The following is an 11716-nucleotide window of genomic DNA, read 5'->3' on the forward strand; positions in this document are numbered from 1 at the left end:
TGATAAAAATAAATAAATTTTTATAATAAAATTAAAATTTTTATGCATTATTTAAATCACGGCATACAAAAAATACATATGCATTTATAGAAAAAATCAAATAAAAAAATTAAAGCGTTTAAAAAATTTAAATGTGTTTTTCATATTTTAAGTACTAAATTAAATATTCTAGGATATGTTTGGGATTCACATTGAAAAAAAGAAAAAGTTGGTTTGAATGTCTTGAACATTCCATTTTTATGCTTGGCAATTATGTGAAACACTAAATCTAGAATTGCTTTCACCTTTGAACATACGTGAAGTAAAAAATTTTAGTTTTTGCGTGTAGTTGGAGAAAGTTGACTACAGTTGAGAAATTAGATGAAAAATTCATTCATTTTCTGCCAATTCTACTTTTTATTTTCTTCTATAGAAAGAATGCAAGTAACCATATAAATTTTATGGTAATTTTTGTGTATGTTCTTAGTTCCAATTTTTTTTTCATCAAAATCTTTTAATTTTTTTCAATCATGTTAAGATAAATATTTTAATTTTTTTATTATTTTTAGTATTCTCTTTCATAATTTGATTTTTTTATATTTTTATTGTATTTTTTATTTATATGATAAATATTTTATATTATTTTTTTAGTATTCTAATGTTATATTATTATTGTATTTTTTATTCATATGACAATTATTGTTGATATAAATTCTTATTTTTATTAATTTTTATGATATTTTTATTATTTCATGTAATTGCTCTGTCATCTCCTAAGAGAAAGTATAAATCTCAAGTATCCATCCAACAAAGATAAAAAAATATTGTTGGATATCATTAGTTGTGATTATGGTGTATTGTTGCTGATGTAAAGGTGTGTAGAAAAGGTGTTAGTAAAATATTTGTATAGGCAGTTCATATTGGAATTGTCTTGTTGTAGACATATACACATTTATTCGTAATTTTATGGTTTAAGAGTCTCTTTTGATGGCAATGTGGAGGCAGGGAAATCGTGTTCCCTCGATCATGGTAGGACCGACAATGTGAATGTCATGAATTTTCTATTGAGAAAATGAAACTCCCAGGAATGTGTATGTGAAAAATCGAATTTGACAGTCCTGTATTGAAGTATGCATTGTGTGATTTCTCACAACTCCACAAAATATTATACGTGATAAAAATAGAACATTATTATACATACTGTATACATGCATTGGGATTGCCAAATCATTAAACGAATATTAACCAAGGATTACATAATTCATGTATACTTGAAAGGGTTATGCTAGGTAACCAATAATTTTTTTGAATAACATGAACAATCACTAATCAAATTAAAACACACTACACCTCCAAATTACCCACCTAAATCTTAATATTAGAATAACATCTGCAAATTAAATTTATAAAATTAATTTTATAAAAACTCTGATTCAAACATATACTAGTTCGATTTGGATGGCTTTAGCTCAATTTGACAAACAAAAAAGATAATTTGATTTTCAGGCACACATGCTACTGTATTTCGGTCGAACAATCTTCAGGCACGCGGTGTAATAGATATAGATCTTAAATAAATAAATAAGAAAATTCAAATGAAAACTAAATAAATAAAATTAGGCATACCGTGACCCTTATGTGGAGGCAACAGACAGAGATTCCGTGTATAATGTTCTAAAAAACAAAAACATATTAAAACAATGAAAACAATGTGTCCTCTTCTAAATGATGGATAATGCTACGTTGCGATCATATAAAGAAGTATATACATGCAAGTTCATTAATTTTTTTTGCCACAGTATCAACTATTAAGTCAAAAATTAATTTATTATAAATTAAAATTTTATTTAAAAATTTACTATTAATTGATAAATTATTATATATAAAATAAAATTTAAATTTTTAATATTTATTTAAATAAATTAATAAATTATTTACTAAACTAACTCAAATTATTTATACGAAATCATTATTTGATGAATTAGTTCAGTAAAATAAGATTATTGGTGTAATGTTATCAATTCGTTAGTACTCAAATTGAGTATATTGATTTATTATCCTTGACTTCATCAAAGGAGAATTAATTAATATTAATGGTCCTTAAATTTGGTGTCCTATATTGAATTTATTCATCCGTTTGAAATAAGAGTACTAACCTAAAGTAAATTGGTCTAAAATGATGATTCCCTACTTTTTCAACTCATCGAAAGGATAATCACGCATGTCAGATCGGTCATGGTGATTAGATTCCCTCAGTTGAGTTTTTTTAATTAAATTTTAAATTTATTTTACCATTAGTTTATTATTTGATATGCACAAAGGCAAATTTGTATTCAACATTGAAATGAATTTTATTGCAAAGTATTTAATTATGTTAGTTTTGAATTCATGCAATTCTCTGAATAACAATAGATTTATTTATTTATTTAAGTATTTATATTTTCAGAACATTTTTTAGTAACTGTTGAAAAAATTCAACAAAAATTTAAAATAAAAATCTGTCTAACAGCAGAAGGATTAGAAATAATTTTTTTATTACCTGTGCGATTAAATAGGTAATACTAAAAATACTCTAAGTAGTAAATATAATGGTAGAAATTAAATAATTAGACACCAAAATTTTAACGTGGAAAACTCTCCAAAAGAAGGACAAAAAATCTATGAGACCTAGTCCAAAAAATCTTTCACTATCAGAATAATAAGTACACAAACAATCTTCTTAGTAACACTAGGACATCTCAACAATCAACAAAATACATCACCAAAACTAGTGGAATCAACATAAACTTTCACAAAGTGGGTATCTCAAATCAGGAAAAAGAGAAGGCAATACAACTAGCAAGTTATATTCTAATGTTCATCTCTACACTAAGAATAACATACTAAAATTTCATAAGAAATGAAGCGAATTTACCAGTTTAATCAGATCAAATTGTAACTGCCCTTTTCCCCCAAATTCTTCTCCTCTTCCTTGACGCCGAAGCAAGCTTTGTTTGCTTTCTTTTTGAAATTGAAAGAAAGCTCACACCCTGTCTCTCTCTCTCTCGGTGGCTTATAGCCACTTTCTTTCTTTATTTTTTTTTGTTTTTAAAAAACTATGGGCCCCACTTAGTTTGGGACCTACCAACAAATCTCTCCCTCACCAACTCAAGTGGAGATAGACTGCTCCACCAAGTCCGCCTTCTCTTTGCAGAAATTAAACTTCACTGCAGGTAAGCTCTTAGTAATCATATCTGAACCATTATCATCAGTATGGATCTTCTCAAGTGCATATAACTTCATCTCAAGCGCTTGACGTATCTACCTCACCTCTATGTGCTTCGATCGGGAATGAAACGTCGGATTCTTGCTGAGATGGATAACACTCTGACTGTCACAAAATAACACAAACTTCTCTTGATTGATGCCTAACTCTTGTAGAAATTTTTTCATCTACAAGAGTTCCTTAGAAGCTTTAACAACAGCAATGTATTCTGCCTCTGTAGTAGACAAAGCAACACATTTTTGAAGTTGAGATTGCCACGACACAGCCCCCTGCAAAAGTCATTATATAAGCAGAAGTAGACTTTCTTGAATCTAGATCCCCAGCCATATCTGCATCTGTGTAACCATCCAACATAGGTTGGCCACTCTCAAAGCATAAACAAACTCTGCAAGTACCATTAAGGTATCTGAGAATCCACTTCACTGCTTGCTAGTGTTCCTTGCCAGGATTAGAGAGAAACCGACTCACAACTCCAATAGCATGAGTAATATCCGGCCTAGTGCAAACTATAGCATACATCAAACTGCCAACTGCAGATACATATGGAATCTTCTTCATTTCTGCTTTCTCTTTCTCACTTGTAGGACATTGCTGCGAACTCAGCTTGAAATAACTAGCAAGTGGAGTACTAACAGGTTTTGAATTACTCATGCTAAACCTCTCTAAAACCTTCTCAATATAATTCTGCTGCGACAACCATAGTTTTCCATTCTTCCTGTCATGAGTGATACTCATGCCAAGGATTTTCTTTGCAGGACCCAAATCCTTCATAACAAAGGATCTGTTCAAGTCTTTCTTAAGACTTTCATTCTTCTTAATGTCATGACCAACAATCAACATGTCATCAGCATAAAGCAAGAGAATTATAAAATCACCATCAGAGAATTTCTTAACATACACACAAGGATCAGAAGAAGTCTTACTATACCCATGACTTTCCATAAAGGAATTAAATTTTGTGTACCACTGCCTTGGTGCTTACTTCATCCCATATAAGCTCTTCTTCAACTTGCATACAAGGTGCTCCTTTCCTTTAACCTCGAAACTCTCTGGTTGCTCCATATAAATTTCTTTATCTATGTTACCGTGAAGGAATGCAGTCTTCAAATTAAGCTGCTCAACCTCTAAATTCAAGCTAGCCGCCAATCGAAGCACAACTCAAATAGAGGACATCATCACAACTGAAGAGAAATCTCCTCAAAATCAATACCTTTCTTTTGCTCGAAGCCTTTCACAACCAATCGAGCTTTGTACCTTGGTCGTGAGATATTTTCATCCGCTTTCAGTTTGAACACGCATTTATTCTTGAATGTTCTCTTACCCTTCGGTAACTTCACCAATTCAAACGTATGATTCTCATGCAAGTATTTCATTTCTTCTTGCATGGCCTTCAACCAATCTTCTTTATGCTCATCAAACATAGCTTCTTGGTAGCTCTCTGGCTCCCCAGTCTCAGTGTTCATCACATACTCATGAGGAGAGTATTTCTGAGAAGGATGACGCTCTCTAGTAAATCTTTTCAATTCAGGCTTAACTTGTGGTTCAGGTGGAACTTCAACATCTGGCACCTCAGGTTGAGGTGTAGGTTCATCATGTAAATCATGACCATCATTATCAAATTGTACATCTCCCCCATCAACAAGAGGTCTAAGGGAAGGACCAGGTTCATCATTAGCAGAACGTCTAACAGTTATTAGCTTATCTGTTTTTTCAAGATCTTCAATAGTTTGGTCTTCAAGAAAAATCATATCTTGGATTCTAATTATCTTCTTGCTCACCAGATCCTATAATCTGTAACCAAAGTATTCGTGACCATAACCCATGAAGATACACTGCTTTGACTTTCCATCAAGTTTAGACCTTTCATCTCTTAGAATGTGAATAAAAGCCCTGCAGTCGAACACTCGCAAGTGACTATAGGAGACATCTTTCTCTCTCCAAACTTTTTCTAGAACATCAACATCTAGTGGAACTGAAGGAGAAAAGTTGATCAAATCTACTGCAACTCTCATCGCTTCATCCCAAAAGGTTTTAGGCAACTTTGCATGAGAGAGCATACACCTGACTCTATCATTGATAGTACGATTCATTCTCTCTGCGACTCCATTATGTTGAGGAGTCTTAGGAACCGTCTTCTCAAGCTTGATCACATGTCCTTTACAATACTCTTCAAACGGACCCCTGTATTCACCACTATTATCTGTTCGAACACATTTCAATTTCCTTCCTGTTTCTCTTTCAACACTTGCATGAAAGTGTTTGAAGATAACGAGTACCTGGTCTTTAGATTTCAAAACAAACGCCCACACTTTTCGCGAATAATCATCAATAAAAGTAACAAAGTATGATGCACCACCTAGTGTCTTAGCATCCATAGTGTAAACATCAGTGTGAACTAAATCTAGAACATATGATCTCCTATGAGGTCCAGAACTATGAAATGATACTCTAGCATGCCTTCCAACAAAACAAGGAGTGCCAGTATTTAAAGTTGTACATTTCACGAGAAGTGAGTGCTTCTTGGCTAAGACACTTAGTCCTTTCTCGCTCAAGTGACCAAGATGTATATGCCACAAATCAGAAGAGGAATCATCAGCTACATTCATCTCTTCTTTGCACAACTTTGCTTGCAACCGGTAGAGAGTAGTGAGACTAATGTCTTCTTTAGCAACAATGAGAGCCCTTTGGTAATCTTACATTTTTCACTACCAAAGGAAGTGCAATACCCTTCTTGATCCAATGCCTTCACAGAAATAAGATTGAACTGCATATCTGGCGCATGCCTAACATTCTTCAACTGCAATTTGCATCCCATGTTAGTTTCAAGCTACAAACCACCCATACCAATGATATCGCACACTCCTTTATCTCCCAATTTGATCTTGCCAAAATTTTCAGAAGTATAGGAAGTGAAAAATTTATGCGTCGGAGTGACATGACATGAGGCACCAGAGTCCATAATCCAAAATTTTCTTCTGACTTCTTCATTCAACATGCTCTCTTTAACCATTGCTAACGTCAGCTTCCCATTTGAAGCTGATTTAGTCAGTCTCACAACCAGAACTTCCCAACTATCAGGCAAAGAGCTCAATAACAACAAGACTTGCAATTCATCATTAAAAGTGATTTCATTATTTGTCAATTGGTTCAATGTCTCTTAAAAAAAGCTCAAGTGCTCCGGCATTGATTTACCTTCAATATACTTCATATTGACCAGCTTCCTAATCAAGAATGCTTTGTTTTGCACATTCTTTCTCTCATATAACTCCTTCAATTTATTCCATATCTTCTCAACATTCCTTTCAGTGTCAACAAGTGGATACACGCTAAGATCAAGCCATTGCCTAATCAAAACAATTGCCTTCCGATTCAGCTTCTTCCATTCAACATCGAATTTAGTACCTTTGGATTTATCTCCCTCCACAGGACCATACAAGTCTTTGCTATACAACATATCTTCCATGAGGGTCTTCCAAATTGAATAATTTTGAGAATTCAATTTGACCATATTTGGCCCATGAGTATTTTTCTCCATTTAATCAGCACAGAGATAAACAACCAAAGCTCTAGATACCACTTTGTTGGAAAAACTCAACAAAGGTTTAAAACAAGAGCCTGTCTAACAGCAGAAGCACTAGAAATAATTTTTCCACCACCAGTGCGATTAAATAAGTAATACCAAAGATACTCCAAGTAGCAAATATAATGACAGAAATTAAATCATCAGACATCAGAATTTTAATGTGGAAAAACTCCCAAAAGATGGACAAAAAACCCACAGGACCTAGTCCGGAAAAATTTTTCACTATCAGAATAATGAGTACACAAACAGTCTTTCTAGTGACACTAAGGCATCTCAACAATCAACAAAATACATCACCAAAACTGGTGGAATCAACATTAACCCCCACAAAGTGGGTATCTCAAATCAGGCAAAAGAGAAGGCAATACAACTAGCAAGTTATATCCTAATGTTCATTTCTACACCAGGAATAACATACTAAAATTTCATAAGAAATGAAGCGAGTTTATCAATTTAATCGGATCAAATTGTAACTGCCCTTTCCCTCAAATTCTTCTCCTCTTCCTCGACGCCGAAGCAGACTTCGTTTGCTTTCTTTTTAAAATTGAAAGAAAGCTCACATACCCTCTTTCTCTCGGTGGCTTAAAGCCACTTTCTTTCTTTCTTATTTGTTTTTAAGAAACTGTAGGCCTCACTTAGTTGGGACCCACCAACAGTAACTTAGTGAATTATTAAATACCAACAAATCTAGGGAGTGGATCCTGTCCATTTTTTTTAACACTTGAGAGAATAAAGTGTGATCTCTCACCTTTAATTCTATAAGTGGGACCAAAAATAAATAAGAGAGAGAACAATAAAAAATGAGATTAAACACTTGACACCTATGATGCACGGACACTGACATGGACACGGGACACAACACGACACGGGACACGCCGACACGCAAATTTTAAAATCTTATATGACACGGGGACACGCATACATATAAAATATAAAGTATCTTTTAGATAAATTGTAATGATATTTTGATATTTTACTGATATTAAAATATAAATTAATTTTTTTAATTATTTTTAATGTCTTATTTTAATTATATAAAATATTTGAAATATTTTTTGTTATAATAAATAATAATATATACTATATCAAAATTTATTTTAAAAATATATTTTAAGAATAAAACTGGACACGCTGACATGTGATGGTATTTAGGTGTGTCCAAATGTGTCCGAAAAAGAACTTTTTATTTTTTATTAAGACACGGTTTGAACACAGCAGACACGCGTGTCGGATAAGTATTGGTGAGTGTCGTATCCGAAATGTATCCGACACATGAACACAACAACTCAACAAAGTGTCCATGCTTCATAGCTTGACATCATCTAATTTTTTTTTCACTAAAAAAAAATCCACTTCCTTGTGGTTAGTAATATTTTTATTTTTCCACAACTAAGGTGGTGTTCCAAGTTGTTCAGTTGAACGGTTACCGGACGATTCGGGTGGATATTTGAGGAGGTGGGAACGCTTCAATCGCGGTTGTGCTGGGATCAGATCTGCCGGGTAGCCGAGCTCTCGTTGCGGAAGGAAAGAGGGGGTGTCACCTGCAAAGACACTCCGACGCTCTAGTCAGCTAGTATGCAGGTGAGGAATGGGTTAGGTGGAATGAGTGACGTACCTCGTGGGAGGGTAGGACCCCTTCCTTATATACCATGTCAGGTGTGGATCCCAAAAGGGCAGAACCCACCTTCTTCGAAGCTTCCTTGTACAGCTGTGGTGGCCAGCTATCCCGGAAGGTTGTGCGGGTAGGGCAAGGGTGCGTCATCTGACCGTTGAGGTCGGGTGGTGATCGGGTCGGGTAGGCCCAAGTTCTTTCTTGGGCCAGGCCGTAACAGTGCCCCCGATACGTGAGCAACAGTCGTGTGGGCTGTTGGTGACGCGACATTCCTGACCTCATGTGTTGTCGCCAGCTCGGCCGTCCGTGGAGGGGACGTGCCTCTTGCGCACGTGTTTGTTTGTTGCTGGGGCGATTAGTTACCGCCTCGTTTTCCGCGCGGAGCATTAAATGCTCATAATGGGTTTAAAATCCTTTATGCAAAGACTAATATGCCCCTCGACTTTCGCGCTCCTTTTGGTGGTGGTTTTAAAACTGTCTTGCAGCGCCTTTGGGATCCATTTGACGATTATCTCTCCGCTTCTGATTCTGCCAACCTCCATCTTCCTCTCCCTCTTTAGTTCCCGAGCCTCGTTGTTGCTTTCCTTTCAAATTTTTGCTATCAGTGCAGGTAATTTCTCTTGTCTTCTTGTTATTTGTTGCCTCTCTGCTATTATCTCCTTTTTTGTGCATGCCGTATGTTTATCTTGCATGGTGGCTGATCTCAGGTCCTAGGTGTGTTAGGGGGATTGCCATTCTAGAGTAACTTCGTTTGGGTCTTATCGTTTTTAATCGTGTTTAGCCTTAGTTGTGGAATAGGCTGAGTGTAGCTTCTGTATTCTCTCCGAGCACCCGACCTCTTAGACTGACTGGATGGTCCCCCCATGTAGGTATGGCTCGCACCGCCTCCCGGGCTTCCCCTTCTCCCGCGGCGTACGACCCCTACGCCTAGGTTGTTTCTGATGTAAGGGACTCCCCCAATCAAATGGGCGAGGAGGATCTCACCGAGTTCCGTCAAAACGAGTACTTATGCGGAGGAACCGACGAGGAGTCCAACTACGACGTCTTCGTCCCGGCTCCTCACGAACGCTTGTACGAGCTGAACTTCCACGCTCCCCGAGTTGCCGATTGGATTTGGTTCTACAAATCCATGTTTACTCAAGTGGGGGTCCGTATTCCGTTTTTCGCTTTCCAAATGGCGCTTCTAGGTCGGGTTTCCGTGGCACCGTCACAGCTGCATCCGAACAGTTGGGCTTCAATCCACTGTTTCGAGATGGTTTGTGAATATCTCGAGCTGCCGGTGTCTGTAGATGTTTTTCTTTTCTTTTTCAATCTTACAAACCCTTCGAAGGAAGGGAAACATAAGAAGGGGTTCATGTCCTTCCGGTCTGCCCAGGGTCGGAGGATTTTTGGTTTGTTTGAGGACTCTTATCACGGATTTAAAGATAAATATTTCATGGTCCGCCCTGTCAAAGGTCGTCATTCCTTTTGGTTGTTGTTGGAGGGGGCACGCCTCATCCCGACTTATTGGAGCTTCGGGACGGGGTCCAATGCCTTTGTTAAAGTATCCTACAAGGGCATGTCTGTGGTGGACAGGAAGATTGCCGATGTGTTACTGGCAATCTTCGGGAGGAATCACGTGAATCCTCACCTCCTCATGGGTGACCGGGAGGCCGGTCGGAGCTATATTTGTGAGAAGTCTTTACTTGCTTTGTCTTTAGTTTCTTGCTTTTCCTAATATCTCATTGCGACTAACGGACTTCCTTTTCTTGTTACAGTGGGAATGTCTGCCGAGATAACGGGTCTCCCTAATTTGTTCCAAACCTTCTTATGTGCGAGTGATGATGAGGCGGGCAATGAGAAGTCTGCTGCTCCCCCGGAGGACAAGAGCAAGGCCGCTTCCGAGCAAAGGGCTGCGGCAGATGAGACCGGTACCTCGGCTCAGGGTTCCTTGGTTCAAGGTGACAAGGAGGTGCGCGTTTCCCCCTTCCGCGAGGTGGTTGGCACTGGGGGTTCGACGTCCAACCCGATTCTCAGCTGATTCCCGGCACTGAAGAGTACTTTCATGAGTCATCTCTTGCCGGACAAGTGAGGTGGATGTATCGCACCCTCTTGCGTGGCGCAGTGGTAGCTCGGAAAGCCGAGTTCGAGTTGTCTGGGATGGAATCTCTTCGCAGGAGATTGGAGTCTGCTGGAAAGGCTAATAATGAGCTCAAAAGCGAAGTTAAAACTCTCCAGGAGCAGCTGACCCAATCTAATGAGAAGCTTGACGTTGCCGAGAAGAAAGCATCTGCTGCTGAGAAGAAGTTGGAAGAGTCGGACGCCACGGTTTCACGTCTTGTTGAGCGGGAGATGACTTTAGAGAGTCAGGTTGGCGTGGCGCAAGGGCGGTGGCCGCGTTGGAGAAGGAAAAGCAAGCTGTCGAAGCTGAGCTCGCAGCGTTGAAAACAAAGTATAAAGACGTCGTCAAGCAGGGGAAGGGCGCGATCCTGGCAACCGAGGAGGCCCTTAAAGCTCAGGTCAAAATTGTTGCTCCTGATTTCGACACGTCGGCAATTGGGGTCTTCAAGGTGATCAAGGACGGCAAGATCATTGACGTTCCTAAAAAATGATTGCTCTTGTTTTGTATGTAGTTTTTTGGTTGGCCGTTTTGTTTTGGCTTTGGTGAATAGTTGTTTTACTGGATTGTTTGCCCGTGTTATCATAATTCTTCCTTTTTTTTTATTTGTGCGGTTGTGTTGTCGTTCATATTCACCGTCATTGGTTTACGGTTGCCATTCGTTTTACCGTATCGATGGTATTCTGGCTAAGCCGGTTGAGCCATGTCGTGGCTTGTTAGTGTAGCCGTTTGCTATTGTGGTAATTGATGGGCTTCCGGGGTGATCAGTCCCGGGGCCGCACATCGTTGTCGAGTTGTGGGGGTTCGCTTGCGTAGTGGGTTGTCCGGAAAAAATGAGCAAAAGAAAAGAAACAAAATTTTGCACAAGTATATCTTATTCGGTAATTGCATAAAAGGCCCATAGACCATAACGAAAAGTACAATTCCACGAATTAAATACTTAGCTCAATTGGTCGGCATGTCGCCTCCTGTGCTAGGAGTAAAACCTTCTCAAGTTGCTCGCGTTCCACGTTCTTGGGACTTCTTTGCCATTGAGCCTTTCTAACTTGAAAGCGCCTTTACCCATCACTTCTTTGACTCTATAGGGACTTTCCTAGTTTGTTGCCAGTTTGCCCGCTCCCGAGGTCGGTAAGCCGATGTCGTTGCGCCTTAGGACGAGATCGTTTGGTTCAAACTCTC

The sequence above is a fragment of the Arachis duranensis genome, chromosome 10 (genome assembly GCF_000817695.3).
Source record: "Arachis duranensis cultivar V14167 chromosome 10, aradu.V14167.gnm2.J7QH, whole genome shotgun sequence".
Taxonomy (NCBI): domain Eukaryota; kingdom Viridiplantae; phylum Streptophyta; class Magnoliopsida; order Fabales; family Fabaceae; genus Arachis; species Arachis duranensis.